Source organism: Oncorhynchus masou, unplaced genomic scaffold (assembly GCF_036934945.1).
Source record: "Oncorhynchus masou masou isolate Uvic2021 unplaced genomic scaffold, UVic_Omas_1.1 unplaced_scaffold_643, whole genome shotgun sequence".
In the NCBI taxonomy this organism is placed as follows: domain Eukaryota; kingdom Metazoa; phylum Chordata; class Actinopteri; order Salmoniformes; family Salmonidae; genus Oncorhynchus; species Oncorhynchus masou.
This window is the reverse complement of record NW_027012865.1, coordinates 71,652-95,923: the sequence shown is the minus strand read 5'-3', so window position 1 is coordinate 95,923 and position 24,272 is coordinate 71,652. Positions and strand designations below refer to the sequence as shown.

The window sequence follows — 24,272 nt, the reverse complement described above, 5'->3', positions numbered from 1 at the left end:
TTTCAACCACCTCGATAGCTTGCAAGACAACATACAACTGAAAGATTGATTCTTTAGACCATGTGAATGTACATTAGCTAATCTCAGTGTTGTAAACGCAGTTACGTTGACGTATCGACTGGTTAACTTTAACCTAATTTGCATGTTTAATTTGCAAACGTGTTAAAGATTGATACTGAGCCTAGCACTAGGCTAGTCGCTAATGCTACCTAGCTCGCTAACATCCCTGACCATGAGCTCACTAAACTACTCCTCCCTTGCTAATGAAGAGGGGGTCTGCTGTTTGGAGAAAGAATCTTTCAGAATGAAAAAGGAGGAAGAGGAGGATGTTATAGTGAAAGAAGAGACTGAACCTTTTAGAGAGGAAGAGGATGCTATCTCAATAAAGGTGAAGGAGGAAGACGTTTTGGGAGTGAAAGAGGAGGAGACAGAAGAAGCTTTCAGGATGATAAAGGAGGAAGAGGAGGCTATCACATTGAAAGAAGAAGAGGATGATATTACACTGAAAGAGGAAGATGGGAAAGAGGTTGTCAGCGTAGAAGAGGAGGTAGAAGCTTTCAGAATCAAAAAGCAGGAAGATGCCATAACATTGAAAGAAGAAGAGAATGTAGTGAAAGAAGAGGAAGAACCTTTTGGAGTAAAAGAGGAAGAGGAGTCTATCTCAATAAAAGAGGAGGAAGATGTTTTAGGAGTGAAAAAGGAGGAGGAGTCAGAATATCCGATTACCATCAGTGAGTACTGTCTTAAAAACAGGGGCACAAACGATGCAATTGTTGAACTAATGTGGTTTTAAATGGGGGATTCTACTGAAGTTCTACACTTGAATATGTTGTTCACTACTGTAGGAATTGTTAAAGGTTCGATCTGCCATTGGTACATATTTTGGGGTCTTTTCAATTAGATTTATTGAATTCTCCAAAAGCACCCATTTTGTCGAACAACTCTTTTAACATTTGCATTTTAGGCCCCGTTCAGAGATATTAATGCCTCTTGTAAGACCCTTTGTGATTGTAATTGTAGATCATAAGTTTACCACCTGTTTGATGTTCTCGTTCACACAGGAGAGAGACATGACTATTGTGGATCCTCTGGGGAGCCTCAACAACATCCTGATGCTGACGAGGAAGAGAAGAGTCTCTCCAGATCAGAACACCAGATGGTACAGCTTGGTCTGGTCGAGCATACAGCTTGCTCTCTCTGGGTCTGGGCTGGGTTTCTGTAAAGTACTTTATGACAACAGTGACATCAGCATCCATAATGATATATGTCTGTGTCCCCTCTTTATGGTTACCAGGACAACGCTAGCCCTTCCTCCCTCCCGGAGTCCCCGTGTCGTGCCTCTCCCGGTAGCACCTTACTGCTGGGTATGAAGAGGTTGTCTGTGCTGCTGGTGGACTGCAGGAAAACATCAGGGCTGAGTGGAACTGTGAGAGGAGGAGAAGAGAAGAAAGGATCAGATTTGACTCATCAGAGTAAGTAGTTTAGTTTGAACAAATAAAATAGACCTTCCCACTGGTATCTGTTACCAGGACAACCAGCAGAGTTCTGTTAGTTGACAGGAAGATAGGCTGGTGTATATGGATGTTATGAATATCGTAACACTGAAAAAGGATTCTGCCAATGAACAGAGAGAAACCTATAGACCATATAAAACCTTGATGAAAGTTAGCTTTAGAGGGAAAGTTTCAAGATGATCTGATGTAAGGTGCTTGTTTTAAAAAAATGTTTCCATAAAACATTATGGATGTTACATTGCCTGTCCCAGTCAACCCCCCTATCTTTACTAGACTGGAGAACAGGAAAACAAAACTCCAGAAACTTCAATTTGGCCTGTTTTAATGAATTAACTAATACTGGAGGAAAGCTGTGATCAGGCTGCCCACTCAAGCGAAAGCTTCAAACTGTAACTGGTGCCTACAACGTGGTTATCAATCAACCTACCAGGGTAGTGACAAACAGTAGAGGAATGAAATCATCAACATGGTTTGATCATATCTTTACTAATGCTGCAGAAATGGGTTTTAAAGCAGTATCCAGATCCATCAGATGTAGTGATCACAATATAGTAGCCATGTCTAGGAAAACCACAGTTCCAAAGGCTGGGACTAATATTGTGTATAAGAGGTCATACAATAAGTTTTGTAGTGATTCCTATGTTGTTGATGTAAATAATATTTGTTGGTCCGTGGTGTGTAATGACGAGCAACCAGACACTGCCCTTGACACATTTGAAACTGCTTATCCCAGTTACTAATAAGCAGCACCCATTAAGAAAATGACTGTAAAAACTGTTAAAACCACGTGAATTGATGAGGAATTTAAAAATGGTATGATGAAGAGCAGTGGTTCCCAAACATTCATAGTTCCGTACCCCTTCAAACATTTAACCTCCAGCTTCCTCCAGCTGCCTGGCACCAGGGTGCTACTCTCAAATGTTGTTTTTTACATCACTGTAAGCCTGCCACACACACACTATATGATACAGTTATTAAACATAAGAATGAGTGAGTTTTTGTCAAAACCCGGCTCGTGGGAAATGACAAAAGAGCTCTCATAGGACCAGGGCACAACTAATAATGATATAATTATGTTTTTTTATTTAACCAACTTTCATATAAAACCTTATTTGTTCATCAAAAATTGTGAATAACTCACCACAGGTTAATGAGAAGGGTGTGCTTGAAAGGATGCACATAACTCTGTGACCCAAGTGGCGTCGGGAGCAACTGTTTGCACGCGCGTTACCTAATTAACCTGGCTTTCTCAGCCTGCTGAATCAGCTAATTCATAAAAAATCAAATAACTTCACAGATCTTCATTGTAGAGGGGGGTAAAGATAGAGATTTTGTTGGGGCGCCGTCACGAGAATGTTTAATCCCAACAATCACGTAAACTTTAACCAGTTCACCCGAGGTTGGGGTTTAACAGAAGAACTAGACAAAGTCTCAGTCTGCAATAGGTCAATCCTTTATTCAGAGAACGTTCTGAAAATCAACAAAGACAAAGTCTCAGAATTCTGCAAAAGGTTCTGAGTTCTGAGATTTTTTTCAGAGTTCTGAAAATCATCCATTGCACATAGCCTTTTATACCTCACATTTGGTTATCACATACACTTTATAAATGCCCCTCTTCTCTAACTCTCTCCCAATGTTCTACCCGTGTATATTGCTTATCTTATTCTGCCACATGTTCCATAATATTCTGCAAGCCTAACGGTTTCTCCCCTCCCTGGGTGGGGAGACCTCCTTCCTGTTATCAGTTTTACAGTGGTCACAAGATGTCTGTCCTCTTCTCCTTGAATGTCTCACCTATACTTCTGCTTACATAGTAACGTCCTAGTCTTGTCCGATACACACACATTATTAAAGCCTCATAACTCTAGTACATTTCACACCCGTCATACAGTTTTAAGTTACCTTAAAGATGTCTCTTCCTTTATCAGGCGCCAGGCAGGTATTAACCTGCTGAAAGGAAAAGAGTAGATTAGCGCTACCAGGCACATCAGCAGAACATACTGAATAGAGTGGAGCCTGTTGGCCAGATAGCCAGTGGAGACAGGAGTGGAGCCTGTTGGCCAGATAGCCAGTGGAGACAGGAGTGGAGCCTGTTGGCCAGATAGCCAGTGGAGACAGGAGTGGAGCCTGTTGGCCAGATAGCTAGTGGAGACTAGAGTGGAGCATGTTGGCCAGATAGCCAGTGGAGACAGGAGTGGAGCCTGTTGGCCAGATAGCTAGTGGAGACTAGAGTGGAGCATGTTGGCCAGATAGCCAGTGGAGACTAGAGTGGAGCCTGTCGGCCAGATAGCCAGTGGAGACTAGAGTGGAGCATGTTGGCCAGATAGCCAGTGGAGACTAGAGTGGAGCCTGTTGGCCAGATAGCCAGTGGAGACTAGAGTGGAGCATGTCGGCCAGATAGCTCGTGGAGACAGGAGTGGAGCCTGTTGGCCAGATAGCTAGTGGAGACTAGAGTGGAGCCTGTTGGCCAGATAGTGTGGTGGTTAATTTCTTTACTATCAAATGAGGAGATACGAACTTATCACACCAAGTCAGAGTTATACTTAAACTACATATTTTAATAATAAGAGCTTTGCAATACCAATGACTTGTCAACGACTCACCATTTTCTAATGATCCGTTGAGAGTGGCAAAACAGAAGTACAAAGGTCTTTTATAACCAAGATACACCCCTTTCAACCTCCATGACGAACAACAGATACATAGAATGGCCACAAGGTTAAGATTTGTTAAAAAAAAGACATCGTAAATCTCCCCTGTCAGTGTTATCTCACAGAGGCCCATCCTCAGTCGAACACACACACACAATAGTTAACAGAATACTCTATTCTGTCGAATAAAACAACCATTATAATGCAATACAAGCATTATAACATAATCTTGCAATTTCCATGACAATAGCCAGTGGAGAGAGAACATACAGTGGGGCAAAAAAGCATTTAGTCAGCCACCAATTGTGCAAGTTCTCCCACTGAAAAAGATGAGAGAGGCCTGTAATTTTCATCATAGGTACACTTCAACTATGACGGACGAAATGAGAAGAAAAAAATCCAGAAAATCACATTGTAGGATTTTTGAATGAATTTATTTGCAAATTATGGTCTGAAATAAGTATTTAATAAGTATATACAAAAATAAAAAGTGTTGGTCCCATGTTTCAAAAGCTTATTTCTCTCATATTCTGTGCACAAATGTGTTTCCATCCCTGTTAGTGAACATTTCTCCTTTGCCAAGATAATCCGCGGTTAAACCTCATAGCAAGGCAGTTTTATGATGTGGAGATTTCATTCTGTCTCTCTTTAAATAAACACTGTCTTTCGCAGGAGGAAAACCAACCTTGGAGGAACCAAAGACGTCCAAACCAGCAAGACGACACCTCTGCTCCCAGATTGGAAAGAGTTGTACCAAGTTAGGAAGCCTGAAAAGACATGAGAGGGGACACGCAGAACCGAAGACTCAAAATTGCGCCCGGTGTGGAAAGAGTTTTAACCACTTAGGAAATCTGAAAGCTCATGAGCGAACGCACACACAGAACAGGCCTTTCCATTGCTCCCAGTGTGGAAAGCGGTTTAAGCGGTTAGACACCCTCAAAACCCACAAGAAAATACACACAGGGGAGAAGCCATACAATTGCACCCAGTGTGGAAAGTGCTTTATCCGGTCAGGAAGCCTGAAGGAACACATGAGACTGCACACAGGGGTGAAGCCTTACTACTGCTCACAATGTGGAAAGAGTTTTAACCATTTAGCTAGCCTGAAAAGACATGAGAGGATGCACACAGGAGCAAAGCCACACCCGTGCTCCCAGTGTGGGAAGAGTTTTAAGCGCTTAGACACCCTCAATGCTCATGAGCGAATACACTAGGGAGACACCATACCATTGCGCCCAGTGTGGAAACAGTTTTGGCCCTTTATAAAGCCTGAGAAGTCATGAGTGAATACACACAGGAGAGAAGCCTTACCACTGCTCCCAGTGTTCAAAGTGTTTTACCCATTTAGGAAGCCTGAAGGAACACCTGAGACTGCACACAGGGGAGAAGCCTTACAAATGTTCAGACTGTGGGAAGACATATTACTCATCACAGTCACTTAAAAGTCATGTGAGAATCCACACAGGAGAGTATACGTACTTATCCTAGTGTGTGAACTCATATTTCACATATCATTGTCCATTGTCTTATATTGTTGACTGAGAATGTGTTTACTTGTTTATACCATGTGAAATTGAATGGTACAAAGTATACTCAAAAATATATTTGTGTGTTTTTATTAGAAAACATGAATTGAATATGGAGTCTGTCTGTTTGAATATAAAGAAGATCAGGTTCCTTCTTTTAAACTGTCCTTTTTTAAACTCTTTAAACTCAGTAAACTCAAACATATATATTTGTATGTTTTTATTAGAAAACATGAAGTGAATATGGAGTATGTCAGTTTGAATATAGAGTAGATCAGATTCCATGTGTTTAAACGGTCCTTTTTTAAACTCTTTATGTGTGTTTATCTGGGTGTGTCATTCCTCCAGCACTACAGATAATCAAGTGATATTTGGATGTGATGCATTTGCATTGTTGGTCCACTGATGATTTAATGAAATGAAAATATTCAGACTGTAATGGAAAATGTTAATTGTTTGTGTGTCCACATAACTGAGTATGTGACTAACCTTGTGAAACTGTCCTATTATAATCTCCTGTTCTTGGGAGTATCATCCTGTGTTGCAAACCAGCTGCACCTGTGTCCTTGTATGAATAAAGTCCCTCCCAGGAACAGGAAACTATAAAGATATGTGCTCATCACCCAATGCTTCATAATTCACTGTCACACTGCGCTGTGTAACTCTGTTATTCTCTCTGATCTCAGAAATAAAGAATCTTGGTTTGACTTGGACTCCAGCAGATCCTTATTTTATAATATCCACCACAACTCTCCCAAGGATTGCTGTTTATCATTGTCTCAAAGAAGAATTCCTCGTTCCACTTTCCTGGGGGAATTTACAAGCCTCCCACTGGTTGAATAAACATTGTTTCCACAAATCCATGTGATGTTTGATCAATGTGAAAATCTGACCACCCCTCATCGCTGTCAAACTCTCTGTTCAGGGGTAGAACGACAGCTCTGTACCTTGTCAGCTCAGGGATTTGAACTTGCAACCTTCCAATTACTAGTCCAATGCTCGAACCACTCGGCTACCCTGCCGCCCCACATCATCATATTTGTTCAATCACGTGTCATGAATTAATTATGACATCATCGAATTAATTATGACATCATCATATTTGTTCAATCACGTGTCATGAATTCATTATGACATCATCATATTTGTGGGAAACTGTGTTTAAGTATTCTTTTTGTATTTTATTTGTCAAATGGCAGCCAAGCATCAATCATCATGTCACCAGAACAATACCATCAAAATGTATTGGAATTGAGCACCAAGCTCATCACATGTAGTTTCACCACCCTGTGAAGTTCATAACTTATTTCATCTGTAGCCTAATAAACTACATGGGTTCCCAAGTCGTAGTGGGAGGACCACACAACATATCATCATGTGACTCTAAGTTAACTAAGATATGATGGTTATTATATAAATATTTGCTCATAAATGAGTTTCCACCACCATTTCTCATTTTTACATTTTTACTGACACAAAAAGACCCCACCATGTCAAACGAAGTAACAAATCGTCTGTCGGCATTTATAAAAGTGTACAGGCATATCCTTTTTCCATCAGCCCGGTCATTACTTTTGAAATGGTTGGATCAATATCCACCTTCATGATATGGATGAAGCCTGATTTGGAATGTCTGAGTAGTTCTATATGATGTCATAATACACCCCTCTGATAATCAAGTGATATTTATGAATAGTTCTATCTGGCTTCGTACACCTCTAATAATCCTGAAATTTCCATCTCTAACTATAACATTTTCCGACAAGATAGAAATGCTAAAGGGGGCGGAGTTACAATCTTCTGCAGAGATAGCCTGCAGAGTTCTGTCGTACTATCAAGGTCTGTGCCCAAAACAATTAGAGCTTCTACTTTTAAAAATCCACCTTTCCAGAAACAAGTCTCTCACCGTTGCCGCTTGTTATAGATCCCTCTCAGCCCTCAGCTGTGCCCTGGACACCATATGTGAATTGATTTCCCCCCATCTATCTTCAGAGTTCGCACTGTTAGGTGACCTAAACTGGGACCAGCTTAATTAACACCCCAGCCGTCCTACAATCTAAGCTAGATGCCCTCAATCTCACACGAATTATCAAGGAAACCACCAGGTACAACGCTAAATGCCTACGTGCGTAATGGGTCCACGGTCAAATGACCACCCCTCATCGCTGTCAAACTCTCCTGACAACACATCAGCGAGCAGGCCTTTCTAATCGACCTGGCCCGGGTATCCTGGAAGGATACTAACCTCATCCCGTCAGTAGAGGATAACTGGTTGCTCTTTAAAAGTGCTTTCCTCACCATCTTAAATAAGCACGCCCCTTCAAAAAAAATGTAGAACTAAGAACAGATATGGCCCTTGGTTCACCCCAGACTTGACTGCCCTTGAACAGTACAAAACATCCTGTGGCTTTCTGCATTAGCATCGAATAGCCCCCGTGACATGCAACTTTTCAGGGAAGTCAGGAACCAATATACTCAGTCAATTAGGAAAACTAGAAATTCTGTTTTCAAACAGAAATTTGCATCCTGGAGCACGAATGGAGAAGTCCATGGAGAATAAGTGCACCTCCTCCCAGCTGCCAACTGCACTGAGGAAAGGAAACACGGTCACCACCGATAAATCTACGATCATCGATAATTTCAATAATCATTTTTCTACGGCTGGCCATGCTTTCCACATGGCTAGTTTGTCAAATCCGATGGCCTGTTGTCCGGACCTCTGGCAGTCTCTATGGGGGTGCCACAGGGTTCAATTCTCGGGCCGACTCTTTTCTCTGTATATATCAATTTCGCTCTTGCTGCTGGTGATTCTCTGATCCACCTCTTCGCAGACAACACCATTCTGTATACATCTGGCCCTTCTTTGGACACTGTGCTAACAAACCTCCAAACAACCAATACTGCCATACAACTCTCCTTCCGTGGCCCCCAATTACTTTTAAATGCTAGTAAAACTAAGTGCATGCTCTTCAAGCGGTTGCTGCCTGCATCCGCCCACCCGACTAGCCTCACTACTCTGGAAGGTTCCAACTTAGAATATGTGGACAACTATAAATACCTAGGTGTCTGGTTAGACTGTAAACTCTCCTTCCTGACTCACATTAAGCATCGCCTATCCAAAATTAAATCTAGAATCAGCTTCCTCTTTTGCAACAAATCCTCCTTCACTCATGCTGCCAAACATACCCTCGTTAAACTGACTATCCTACCAATCCTTGACTTTGGCGATGTAATTTACAAAATAGCCTCCAACACTCTACTCAGCAAACTGTATGTAGCCTATCACAGTGCCATCCGTTTCGTCACAAAAGCCCCATATACTATGACCTGTATGCTCTCGTTGGCTGGCCCTCAATACATATTCATCACCAAACCCACTGGCTCCAGGTCATCTATAAGTCTTTGCTTGGTAAAGCCCCGCCTTATATCAGCTCACTGGTCACCATAGCAACACCCACCTGTAGCACACGCTCCAGCAGGTATGTTTCACTGGTCATCCCCAAAACCAACACTTCCTTTGGCAACCTTTCCTTCCAGTTCTCTGCTGCCAATGACTGGAACGAATTGCAAAAATCACTGAAGATGGAGTCTTATATCTCCCTCTCTAACTTTAAGCATCAGCTGTCAGAGCAGCTTACCGATCACTGCACCTGTACACAGCCAATCTGTAAATAGCCCAACAACTACCTCATCCCCATATTGTTACTTATCCTCTTGCTCTTTTGCACCCCAGTATCTCTACTTGCAAATCATCATCTCCACATCTATCACTCTAGTGTTTTTGCTAAGTTGTGATTATTTCGCCTAAATGGCCTATTTATTGCCTTACCTCTACTCTTCTACATTTGCACACACTGTACATAGATTTTTCTATTGTGTTATTGACTGTAAGTTTGTTTACGTGTAACTCTGTGTTGTTTTTGTCACACTGCTTTGCTTTATCTTGGTCAGGTCGCAGTTGAAAATGAGAACTGGTTAAATAAAGGTAAAATAAAAAATAAAACAATTGACTCTGTACTGGTACCCCTGTATACAGCCTCCACATTGACTCTGTACTGGTGCCTCCTGTATATAGCCTCCACATTGACTCTGTACTGGTGCCTCCTGTATATAGCCTCCACATTGACTCTGTACTGGTGCCTCCTGTATATAGCCTCCACATTGACTCTGTACTGGTGCCCCTCCAGGTACCGGTACCCCCTGTATAGCCTCCACATTGACTCTGTACTGGTACCCCCTGTATATAGCCTCCACATTAACTCTGTACTGGTACCCCCTGTATATAGCCTCCACATTAACTCTGTACTGGTACCTCCTGTATATAGCCTCCACATTGACTCTGTACTGGTACCTCCTGTATATAGCCTCCACATTGACTCTGTACTGGTACCTCCTGTATATAGCCTCCACATTGACTCTGTACTGGTACCTCCTGTATATAGCCTCCACATTAACTCTGTACTGGTACCCCTGTATATAGCCTCCACATTATTGTACTGGTACCTCCTGTATATAGCCTCCACATTGACTGTACTGGTACCCCTGTATATAGCCTCCACATTGACTCTGTACTGGTACCCCCTGTATATAGCCTCCACATTGACTCTGTACTGGTACCCCTGTATATAGCCTCCACATTGACTCTGTACTGGTACCCCCTGTATATAGCCTCCACATTGACTCTGTACTGGTACCCCCCTCCACATTGACTGTACTGGTACCCCCTAGCCTCCACATTGACTCTGTACTGGTACCCCTGTATATATCCTCCACATTGACTGTACTGGTACCCCCTGTATATAGCCTCCACATTGACTCTGTACCGGTACCCCCTGTATATATCCTCCACATTGACTGTACTGGTACCCCCTGTATATAGCCTCCACATTGACTCTGTACTGGTACCCCTGTATATAGCCTCCACATTGACTCTGTACTGGTACCCCTGTATATAGCCTCCACATTGACTCTGTACTAGTACCCCCTGTATATAGCCTCCACATTGACTCTGTACTGGTACCCCTGTATATAGCCTCGTTATTGTTATTTCATTGTTACTTTTTTTCTTTAGTTTATTTAGTAAATATTTTCTTAACTCTTATTTTTCTTAACTACATTGTGTGTAAGTGCTTGTAAAGAATTTCACAGCATTTCACTGTCAGGTCGACACCTGTTGTATTCCTGTGACAAATAACATTTGATTTGAACTAAATATGGAGTTTGTCCGTTTCAATGTTACTGTCTTAATTAAATGAGATTTTTCAAATTCAGGCTGTGTGTGTGTGTGTGTGTGTGTGTGTGTGTGTGTGTGTGTGTGTGTGTGTGTGTGTGTGTGTGTGTGTGTGTGTGTGTGTGTGTGTGTGTGTGTGTGTGTGTGTGCGTGTGTGTGCGTGTGTGTGTGTTCTTTTCTCTGCGTCATTCCTTGATCATTCCTTGTGGTCCTGTAGCTCAGTTGTTGGAGTATAGTGCTTGTTAAACCAGGCTAGTGGGTTTGATTCCTGTGACCACCCATATGTAATGTGTTTGCACACATGACTGTAAATCCCTTTGGAAGAAGTGTCTGCTATATGGCAGATATATCCACTGATTCTACCAAACATTTGGAACACCTTCCTAATATGGAGTTGGACCCTCCCCTTTTCCCCTCAGAACAGCCTCAGTTCATTGAGTTATGGACTCTTCAAGGTGTCGAAAGTGTTCCACAGGGATGCTGGCCCATTTTGACTCCAATGCTTCCCACAATTGTGTCAAGTTGGCTGGATGTCCTTTGGGTGCAGTGGAGGCTCCTCAGGGGAGGAAGGGGAGGCTCCTCAGAGGAGGAAGGGGAGGCTCCTCAGAGGAGGAAGGGGAGGCTCCTGAGAGGAGGAAGGGGAAGGGAGGCTCCTCAGGACCCTCAGGGGAGGAAGGGGAGGACCCTCCTCCCTCACTGATTTTTTTTTTTTTTTAGATAAAACTATACTAAATATAATCACGTCACCAAATAATTGATTAAAACATACTATTTTGCATCCTCCTGTGGGTACATTGACTTCAATACAAAACCTAAGAGGATTATGGTTCTCAAGGCTTCCATAGACTTACACAGTAATTATGACAACTTCCGGAGGACGTCCTCCAAACCTATCCGAGCTCTTGCAGCATGAACTGACATGATGTCCAACCAATGAAAGCATCAGATAGGCTGTGTGTTTCAGTTATGATATGGTTTGGCTTGTAAATGTTTTCTTTCCTGGTCACATATAGCTGATGTGTTGTGCATTGAAGTCCAGAAGCGAAGGGAAAAGGTGAGAGGAGGAGAGAAGCAATACAACGTGGCTGTTATGAAAGTGACCTGTGTTTATGCATGATCAGGGGTGTATTCATTCCTCTGATTCTGTTGACAAACATTACATAAACGGAACAAAACCGGGATGAACATTTGTCCAATAGAATCTCTTGTTTGAAACTGTTGGACTACTGATGACACCCAGCTGATGTAGTCCAGAGTGATGTCAGTAGATGTCTCTCGAGTCAAGTAGTGTCTCTCGCCAGTAGGCAGTATTTGTCTCTCGACCAGTAGGCAGTATTTGTCTCTCGACCAGTAGGCAGTATTTGTCTCTCGACCAGTAGGCAGTATTTGTCTCTCGACCAGTAGGCAGTATTTGTCTCTCGACCAGTAGGCAGTATTTGTCTCTCGACCAGTAGGCAGTATTTGTCTCTCGACCAGTAGGCAGTATTTGTCTCGACCAGTCCAGTACCAGTAGGCAGTATTTGTCTCTCGACCAGTAGGCAGTATTTGTCTCTCGACCAGTAGGCAGTATTTTTCTCTCGACCAGTGGCAGTATTTGTCTCTCGACCAGTAGGCAGTATTTTTCTCTCGACCAGTGTGCACCTACATTCTAAACTTTCATTCATAGACCAGGTTGTAGCTCATGATGGTTACAGTGAAAATGTGAGTATCATGTAGTAGCCGTTCATTGAACAGGGTGAATGGAATATGAATGACAGTCATCCAATATGCTTGTGTAGAAATAAGGCAATGCTCATGAAAAACAAATGGTCCTCCCTCATCTGAAACGGCACTGACCGCCACTGTTTTGGGTGGTGGACCAGTCTTGGTACACATGGGAAGCTGTAGCGTTGCAGTTCTTGACACAAACCAGTGTGCCTGGCACCTAATACCATATCCTGTTCAATGACCCTTATAATATGTTGTCTTCCCCTCTTCGCCATCTGAATGGCACACATACACAATCGATGTCTCATTTGTCTCAAGGCTTAAAAATCCTTATTTAACCTGTCTCCCCCTCTTCATCAAAACTGATTGAAGTGGATTTAACTAGTGACATCAATAAGGGATCATAGATTTCACATGGATTCACCTCGTCAGTCTATGTCAAGGAAGGACCAGGTGTTACTCATGTTTTTTTATACAGTGTATAGCACTACAGATAATCAGAAAATCAAGTGCTATTTTCATGTGATGCATTTGCACTGTTGTTTACAGGATGGTTTGTATCTTACACTGATTGAAGTGGATAGCATGGTCACATCTAGATTAAAACTAATGTAAAAAATTAACAGAGAAAACACACATTAACACACTACCTATTCATATAAGTATTCAATCATCATCATCTACATATTCATATTAAGCTTCTACGTCTGTGTACAGGAACATATTATTTGAAAGACGTAAGAGAAAATATATCAGCTTATTGTTAAATAATTGTGACGTTCTTTTTGTTTCCAAACTGCGTTACCCACTCCAGTCAGCAGATGGCGATCTGCGTCTTTCAGGTGATGCTTCTTGTGTGACGTATAACGGACTGGACGGGACGCTTCTTCAGGAACAACAACACGGCTGCTCTTTCAACCACCTCGGTAGCTTGCTAGCCAACATAAGATTGAGGTTTTAGACATTATTAATGTACATTAGCTAATCTCAGTGTTGAAAACACATTTCTGGCGACGTGTCTACTGGTTAACTTTAACCTAATTTCCTTGTTCAATTTGCAAACTTGATAAATATTGATACTGAGCCTAGCACTAGGCTAGTCGCTAATGCTAACTAACATCACTGACCATGAGCTCACTAAACTACTCATCCCCTGCTAAAAAAGATGAGGTCTGCTGTTTGGAGAAAGAAGCTCTGGCTCTGAACATTGTCGTGAAAGATGAAGAAGAGGATATTACAGTGAAAGGAGAGAAAGACGCTCTGGCGCTGAACATTGTCGTGAAAGAAGAAGAGGAGGATATGACAGTGAAAGGAGAGAAAGAATCATTCAGAATGAAAATGGAGGGAGAGGAGGCTGTAATAGTGAAGAAAGAGAAAGAACCGTTTCGAGAGGAAGAGGATGCTGTCTCAATAAAGGTGAAGGAGGAAGACGTTTTTGGAGTGAAAGAGGAGGCGACAGAATATCTGATTAACACCAGTGAGTACTGTCTTAAACAGGGGCGCAAACTATGCAGTTGTTGAACTAATGTGGGTTTGTTAAGGGACATTCTACTGAAGTTCTACACTTGAATATGTTGTTCAGTACTGTATAAATTGTTAAAGGGTCAATCTGCCATTGGTAGATGTATTTTGGGGACTTTTAGATTATGTATTGAATTATCCATGTGGTCTATATTAAACTGCACCTCATCTAATGCAACAGGCTTTTAAAATTCAATATTGGAGCATAATTTCTTCATAAAATATTGAAGGGATGCAAAGTACACCTGTTTCAACTCATATTTGCATTATATGCCCAGTTGAGATATATTAATGCCTCGTCTAAGACCCTATGATTTTAAAAGAAAGTTCAATATCTGTTTGATGTTCTCGTTCAAACAGGAGAGAGACATGACTATTATGGATCCTCTGGGGAGCCTCAACAACATCCTGATGCTGACGAGGAAGAGAAGAGTCTCTCCAGAACAGAACACCAGATGGTACAGCTTGGTCTGGTCTAGCATACAGCTTGGTCTATCTGGGTCTGGGATGGGTTTCTGGAAGCATTTTATGTCAACCGTTACATCAGCATCCATAATGATATGTGTCTGTGTCCCCTCTTTATGGTTACCAGGACAACGCTAGCCCTTCCTCCCTCCTGGAGTCCCCGTGTCGTGCCTCTCCCAGTAGCACCTTACTGCTGGGTATGAAGAGGTTGTCTGTGCTGCTGGTGGACTGCAGGAAAACAACGGGGCTGAGTGGAACTGTGAGAGGAGGAGAAGAGAAGAAAGGATCAGATTTGACTCAGCAAAGTAAGTGCTGTAGTTTAGGTTGAACAAATTAAATAGATCTGGTATCTGTTACCAGGACAACCAGCAGAGTTCTGTTAGTTTTGGGGCAGCAGGTAGCCTTAGTTAGAGCGTCGGGCCACTAACCGAAAGGTTGCTAGATCGAATCCCGAGCAGACAAGGTAAAAATCTGCCGTTCTGCCCCTGAACAAGGCAGTTAACCCACTGTTCCTAGGCCGTCATTGTAAATATTATTTTGTTCTTAACTGACTTGCCTAGTTAAATAAAGGTTAAATATAAAATAACAATAACAATAGACTGGTACCAGGACAACCAGCAGAGTTCTGTTAGTTGACAGGAAGATAGACTGGTGTCTGTTACCAGGACAACCAGCAGAGTTCTGTTAGTTGACAGGAAGATAGACTGGTGTATATGGATGTTATGAATATCATAACACTGAAAAAGGATTCTACCAATGAAAGGAAGATAACCAATATCTGACCATATAAAACCTTGATGAAAGGTAGCTTTAGAGAGGAACCAATAGACCATATAAAACCTTGATGAAAGGTAGCTTTAGAGAAAATCAATAACACATATAAAACCTTGATGAAAGTTAAAAGAGAGAAACCAATAGACCATATAAAACCTTGATGAAAGGTAGCATTAGAGAGAAACCAATAGACCATATAAAACCTTAATGAAAGTTAGATTTAGAGAGAAACCAATAGACCATATAAAACCTTAATGAAAGTTAGATTTAGAGAGAAACCAATAGACCATATACAACCTTAATGAAAGTTAGCTTTAGAGAGAAACCAATAGACCATATACAACCTTGATGAAAGTTAGATTTAGAGAGAAACCAATAGACCATATACAACCTTAATGAAAGTTAGATTTAGAGAGAAACCAATAGACCATATACAACCTTAATGAAAGTTAGATTTAGAGAGAAAGTTTCAAAAGGAGCATGTTTTACAAAAACATTTTCTCAAAACATTATGGATGTTACATTGTGTGTCCCAGTCAACCCCCCTATCATTACTAGACTCTAGAACATACAAACTAAACTCAAGACACTTCAATGTGGTCTGTATTGCTTCATTACCATCTGATCTACAGAACTTGTTAAAAAAGGCAAATCTATATTTTAAACAAGCTCCGTACACCTTTTCTAAAAGCCATGAAATATGATTGAATGAAAAGCATTTTTTTGTGAGACTTGGCCTCCGTCTCTATAATGGACAAAATTAATTTCATTTCCTACTTTATCAGGTCAAATGAAGGCTGAACTCCAACATACAGACTTTAAAAAACATTGTTTAATATATAAATACTATATAGACCTTAAAGAACATGGTTTAATATATATACTATATAGACCTTAAAGAACATGGTTTAATATATATATACTATACAGACCTTAAAGAACATGGTTTAATATATATATATATACTATATAGACCTTAAAGAACATGGTTTCATCTGGAAATGACTCACTTTATTTGTTCATATGTAACTGACGCCGGTGTGCTGCTAACAATTTAGCTTCCTCGAGTGTCCCTGTCCCCTCAAACTAGTGATTATCTGCTTCTCAACACAATGAACCGATTGAAGCAAAAGGTACCAGTTGGTTAGGTCCATCTGTGACGTTTCAAGCTGTGGGGTGAGTTTACGGCACGTTCTCACCTCCGTTACACATGTTCAGGTTGACTTTTTTTGACCATATACACTACCAGTCAACTACTCATTCAAGGGTTTTTCTTCCTTTTTACTATTTTCTATATTGTAGAATATTCGTTTTTACTATTTTATAAATTGTAGAATAGTAGTGAAGACATCAAAACTATGAAATAACACTTATGGAATCATACAGTAACCAAAAGTGTAAATGAACGCTGCCTCACCATCACACAATTACAGTTGTTGTTTACACAACCAAAAAACAGTCGATTACAAATCTGGATCTGGATCAAGTGGGAATAATTGTTTTTGCTAACATTTTGCTCTGTCAATATATGGGTATATAATATATGGGTACGCAACCTAAAAAATAAAAGCCTTTTGGTCCTAGACTTGGCGCTCCGGTACCGCTTGCCGTGCGGTACCAGAGAGAACAGTCTATGACTAAGGTGGCTGGAGACTTTTTTTCTGGCCTTCCTCTGACACCGCCTGGTATAGAGGTCCTGGGTGCAAGGAAGCTTGGCCCCAGTGATGTACTGGGGCCGTACGCACTAGCCTCTAGTGCCTTGCGGTTGGAGGCCGAGAAGTTGCCATACCAGTCAGTGATGCAACCCGTCAGGATGCTCTCGATGGTGCAGCGGTTGAGGATCTGAGGACCGATGCCAAATCTTTTCAGTCTTCTGAGGGGGAATAGGCTTTGTCGTGCCCTTTTCACGACTGTCTTAGAGTGTCTGGACCACGATAGGTTGTTGGTAATTGTGGACACCAAGGAAATTGAAGCTCTCAACCTACTCCACCGCAGCCCCGTCAATTAGAATGGGGGTGTGAAAGGTCCTCCTTTTCCTGTACTCTACAATCATCTCCTTTGTCTTGATCACAATGAGGGAGAGGTTGTTGTCCTGGCTCACACGGCCAGGTCTCTGACCTCCTCCCTATATAGCCTGTCTCGTCGTTGTCGGTGATCAGGCCTACCACTGTTGTCATCGGCTAACTTAATGATGGTGTTGGAGTCGTTTCTGGCCATGCAGTCATGAGTGAACAGGGAGTACAGGAGGGGACTGAGCACTTACCCCTTAGGGGCCCCCATTTTGATGATCTCAGTGGCGGATGTTGTTACCTATTCTTACCACCTGGGTGCGGCCCGTCAGGAAGTCCAGGATCCAGCTGCAGAGGGAGATGTTTAGTCCCAGGGTCCTTAGCTTAGTGATGAGCTTTGAGGGCACTATGGTATTGAACGCTGAGCTGTAGTCATTGAATAGCATTCTCACGTAGGGGGTCCTTTTGTCCAGGTGGGAAAAGAGTGTGTGGAGTACAATAGAGATGGCATCATTTGTGGATCTGTTGGGGCGGTATGCAAATTGGAGTGGATCTAGGGTTTCTGGCATGATGGTGTTGTGATCAATGACCAGCCTTTCAAAGCTATTTATGGTTACAGACGTGAGTGCTATGGGTCGGTTGTCATTTAGGCAGGTTACCTTAGTGTTCTTGGACAAAGGGACGATGGTGGTCTGCTTGAAACATGTTGGTACTACAGACTCGGTCAAGGACAGGTTGAAAATGTCAGTGAAGACACTTGCCGTTGGTCAGCGCATGCTCGGGGTACAAGTCCTGGTTATCCGTCTTGCCCTGCGTCCTTGGGAATGTTACCCTGTTTAAATATCACATCACTCACATCAGCTGCGGCAAGGGTGATCACAGTCGTCCGGGAACAGCTGATGCTCTCATGCATGCTTCAGTGTTACTTGCCTTGAAGCGAGCATAGAAGTAATCTAGCTCATCTGGTAGGCTCGTGTCACTGGGCAGCTCGCGACTGTGCTTCCCTTTGTAGTCTGTAATAGTTTGCAAGCCCTGAGCGTCGGAGCCGATATAGTGCGATTAGATCTTAGTCCTGTATTGAAACTTTGCCTGTTTGATGGTTCGTCGGAGGGCAGGATCTCTTATGAGCTTCCGGGTTAGAGTACCGCTCCATGAAAGCAGCAGCTCTACCATTTAGCTCAGTGCAGATGTTGCCTGTAATCCATGGCTTCTGGTTGGAGTATGTACGTACCGTCACTGTGGGGACGATGTCATCGATGCACTTATTGATGAAGCCAGTGACTGATGTGGTTCACTCCTCAATGCCATTGGAAAAATCCCGGAATATTTTCCAGTCTGTGCAAAGCAGTCCTGTAGTTTAGAATCTGCTTATTCTGATCACTTTCTTATTGCCTGACTCACTGGTGCTTCCTGCTTTAGTTTTCGCTTGTAAGCCGGAATCAGGAGGATATAATTATGGTCAGATTTGCCAAATGGTGGGCGAGGGAAAGCTTTGTACACGTCTAGAGGTGGGGGTTTTTCCCCGCTCTGGTTGCACATTTTACGCGCTGGTAGAAATGGGGTAAAACGGATTAGAGTTTCCCTGCATTAAAGTCCCCGGCCACTAGGAGCGCCCCCCTCTGAGTGTTTTCCTGTTTGCTTATGGCCATGTTTTTATTGAACCTTTATTCAATAAGGCAAATCAGTTATGAGCAAGTTCTTATTTACAATGATGGCCTACACCGGACGCCGCCCTATGGGACTCCCAATCATGGCCGGTTGTGTCACAGCCTGGATTTGAACCAGGGTGTTTAATGCACCACCGCAGCCCCCAGCTCTACCTCAGGTGAGCAGCCCCACTTCCTACTCTACCTCAGGTGAGCAAAACCTCGACCACTTGTCTTAGATTTTGTGTCACCAGCTGACCACCACCCCATGTCTTACAAATATACATAGACCACCACCCCTTGTCTTACCAAATATACATAGACCACCACCCCATGTCTTACCAAATATACATAGACCACCACCCCATGTCTTACCAAATATACATAGACCACCACCCCTTGTCTTACCAGATATACATAAATCACCACCGCTTGTCTTACCAGATATACATAGACCACCACCCCTTGTCTTACCAGATATACATAGACCACCGCCCCTTGTCTTACCAGATATACATAGACCACCGCCCCTTGTCTTACCAAATATACATAGACCACTGCCCCTTGTCTTACCAGATATACATAGACCACCACCCCTTGTCTTACCAAATATACATAGACCACCACCCCTTGTCTTACCAGATATACATAGACCACCACCCCTTGTCGTACCAAATATACATAGACCACCACCCCTTGTCTTACCAAATATACATAGACCACATTTAATTGAGACCACATTTAATATACATAGACCACATTAGACCACATTTAATATACATAGACCACCACCCCTTGTCTTACCAAATATACATAGACCACCACCCCTTGTCTTACCAGATATACATAGACCACCACCCCTTGTCTTACCAGATATACATTTAGACCACCGCCACCTTGTCTTACCAGATATACATAGACCACCACCCCTTGTCTTACCAGATATACATAGACCACCACCCCTTGTCTTACCAGATATACATAGACCACCACCCCTTGTCTTACCAGATATACATAGACCACCACCCCTTGTCTTACCAAATATACATAGACCACCACCGTCTTGTCTTACCAGATATACATAGACCACCACCGCTTGTCTTACCAAAGGCCGCTGTTCTATCCTGCCAAAAAAGCGTAAAACCTGCCAGCTGTATGTTGTTCATGTCGTCGTTCAGCCATGACTCTGTGAAACATAAGATATTACCGTTTTAACGTCCTGTTGGTAGGATATAAGCGATCGTAGTTCGTCTATTTAATTATCGATTGATTGTACGTTGGCTAATAGAACCGATGGTAAAGGTAGATTGCCCTCTCGGCGACAGATCCTTACAAGGCACCCGGACCTCCGTCAATACTTTCTTTCTCCTGTGAATGACGGAGATGAGGGCCTTGTCGGGCGTCTGAAGTTAATCCTTCCCGTCCAACTCATTGAAGAAAAAGTATTTCTCCAGTACAGGGTGAGTAACCGCTGTCCTGAAATCTAGAAGCTATTTTCGGTCATAATAGCAGAAACGTTATGTTATAAAATAAGTTAGAAATACCTAGAAAAAACATACAAAATCACGTAATTGATTACGGGATCGTAGAATGGCAGCCATCTCCTTCAGCGCCATTCTTCATATGATCTATTACATAATAAAACACTAACCCATATGATCTATTACATAATAAAACACAACTCAACCCATATGATCTATTACAAAATAAAAACCTACTCAACCCATATGATCTATAACATAATAAAATTTGTCACTACTCAACCCATATGATCTATGACATAATAAAACACTACTCAACCCATATGATCTATAACATAATAAAAACTACTCAACCCATATGATCTATTACAAAATAAAAATACTCAACCCATATGATCTATAACATAATAAAACACTACTCAACCCATATGATCTATGACATAATAAAACACTACTCAACCCATATGATCTATGACATAATAAAACACTACTCATACCCATATGATCTATAACATAATAAAACACTACTCAACCCATATGATCTATAATATAATAAAACACTACTCAACCCATATGATCTATAACATAATAAAACACTACTCAATCCATATGATCGATTACATAATAAAATCCCATTATAAAGTCTACAAATATGATGATGTCATAGAGAATTCATGATGTGAATGAACAAGATGGCCTTGAGAATTTGTAATATGGCTTTCTCTCTCTATATCTATATATATCTATACCCTGCTAGTAAAATTCCTTCTCTTGCTCCCTCTCATATACAGTGCCTTGGCCTTCCTATTCGGCCCCGGGTTGAACTTTGGACCTTTTGCCACATTTCAGGCTTCAAACATAAAGATATAAAACTGTATTTTTTGTGAAGAATCAACAACAAGTGGGACACAATCATGAAGTGGAACTCATTTATTGTGCATATTTCAAACTTTTTTAACAAATCAAAAACTGAAAAATTGGGACAAGCAAAATTATTACAACACACCTCCAGGCTGTGTAAGGGCTATTTCTTCCAAGAAGTCTGTGTGGGTGAGAGGATGATGGAGTGTTGCATCAGATAACCTGGCCTCCACAATCCCCACTACCTCAACCAAATTGAGATGATTTGGGATGAGTCGGATCTGCTGTTTGAAGTCCAAAATCTCCAACATGTTCTCAGCATATGTGGGAACTCCTTCAAGACTGGTTGGAAAAGCATTCCATGTGAAGCTGGTTGTTGGAATGCCAAACGTGTGCAAAGCTGTCATCAAGGCAGAGGGGGGCTACTTTTGAAGAATTTAATATATATTTTTGTTAAACACTTTCTTGTTGGCTACCAGTTCCTTATGTTTATTCATAGTTTTGATGTCTTTACTGTTATTCTACAATGTAAAACCTAAAGAAAACCCCTTGAATGAGTTGGTGAATCCAACATTTTGACTGGTACTGTACAAAAATTCCATGGCAACAGCTCCAGTGGACATTCCTGCAGTCATGGTGTTTAATGCCGGCTCCCTCTGAGACATCTGGCATTTCTGTGTGACAAAACTGCACATTTTCGAGTGGCCTTTTATTGTCCCCAGCACAAGGTGCACTTGTGTAATGATAATGCTGTTTAATCAGCTTCTTGATATGCACACCTGTCAGGTGGATGGATTATCTTGGCAAAGAATACATGTTCAGTAACAGGGATGTAAATTGTGTGTACACTTTTGATAGAAATACGTTTTTCGTACGTATGAAAAAATTCTGCAATCTTTTATTTCAGCTCATGAAGCAACACTTTACATGTTGCGTTTATGTTTTTGTTCAGTGTAGTTTCTATCAGTTTTAGAGACATATGATGATGTCATAGTGAATCCATGTGAATGAACAAGCCCTTTCAGACTTTATAATATGGCTGTATATAAACTTACTATATATAGTTACTATCAGTATTTATAATGTGGCTGTATATAAACTTACTATATATAGTTACTATCCGTATTTATAATATGGCTGTATATAAACTTACTATATATAGTTACTATCAGTATTTATAATATGGCTGTATATAAACTTACTATATATAGTTACTATCCGTATTTATAATATGGCTGTATATAAACTTACTATATATAGTTACTATCAGTATTTATAATATGGCTGTATATAAACTTACTATATATAGTTACCATCAGCGCTAGTCAAAATGTTGAAAATCTGAACGTCTAAATTAGAAATAGGTCCTTTTAAACAGCATGTGTCGAACCTTTCAACAACGGGAGATGTTGCTGATGTGCTTTTGCCTCCAAATGTAAAAACAAAAACAATAAAAAACAAAATGACTTCTTTAGTTATTTTATGTTTAAGGAAGTGTGTAAGTCACATTCTGTATCATACAGCTATGAAGGTTATATATTTAGAACCACCTGTTCAATTGGAATCCAGTGACGTCTGTGTCTTCAGTGTCTTGAGTGTCCTAGAACTGTTTAGTTAACTGAAGGTTGTATATTTATAACCACCTGCTCGGTTGGAATCCAGTAATGTCTGTTTCATAGAACTGTTTTGTGAAACATAGTCTTCAGAACTGACTTCTAATAAAATATTATTAAAACATTGTAATTACCAGGAAGGTAAATCACACCAAGATTGTTCAAATTGGCCTCAGATTATTGAGGGATCTGATTAGGATTTTAGCAAGTCCGTTTTGTCACGTGGAGGTTTTGTTCAGGTCTCTATTTAAGTGAACACTCTGTCTTTGGCAGGAGAAAGACCAGACTCAGAGGAACCAAAGCCAGTGAAGTCCAAACCAGCAAGACAACACCTCTGCTCCCAGTGTGGAAAGAGTTTTAACCAGAAAGAGCACCTGAAAAAACATGAGAGAATACACACGGGGGAGAAGCCTTACCACTGCTCCCAGTGTGGAAAGAGTTTTACCCAGAAAAGCAACCTGAAAAAACACGAGAGCATACACACAGGGGAGAAGCCTTTCCAATGCTCCCAGTGTGGAAAGAGTTCTGCTCACTTATGTAAACTGAAAACACATCAGAGAATACACACGGGGGAGAAGCCTTACCACTGCTCCCAGTGTGGAAAGAGTTTTGCCTACTTATGTAACCTGAAATCGCATGAGAGATTACACACAGGGGAGAAGCCTTACCCCTGCTCCCAGTGTGGAAAGCGTTTTACCCACTCATGTAACCTGAAAACACATGAGATATTACACACAGGGGAGAAGCCTTACCCCTGCTCCCAGTGTGGAAAGAGTTTTGCTCACTTATGTAAACTGAAAATACACCAAAGAATACACACAGGCGAGAAGCCTTTCCACTGCTCCCAGTGTGGAAGGAGTTTTACCCACTTATGTAACCTGAAAAGACATGAAAGATTACACACAGTCTGAACAGTAGAACATAGGATAGATGTAGGCTGAACATTTTTAGAGAAAAAAGTCCTTGGTCCTAGGGGGAAGATCAGCTTTAATATTGAACTTAGATTGTAGTTTCCATCAATGTAATTGTCTACTTCATTTCTAATCCCCCATATATGTTTTTGTGTATATATATATATATGTGTGTGTATGTAAATACTGAACAAAAATATGAACACAAAATGTAACAATTTCAAACATTTTTACTGAGTTAAAGTTCATATTAAGGAAATCAGTCAATCGATATAAATTCATTAGAGGCAGAATCTATGTTTTTCACATGACTGGGAATACAGATATGCATCTGTTGGTCACAGATACCTTGAAGAAATGGTA

General features: G+C 41.4%; 1 pseudogene; it reads left to right on the top strand.

Moving 5' to 3' along the window:
• On the top strand, positions 1-24,028 carry LOC135536606 (zinc finger protein 568-like; annotated as a pseudogene).
• The last annotated feature ends 244 nt before the right edge of the window (positions 24,029-24,272 follow it).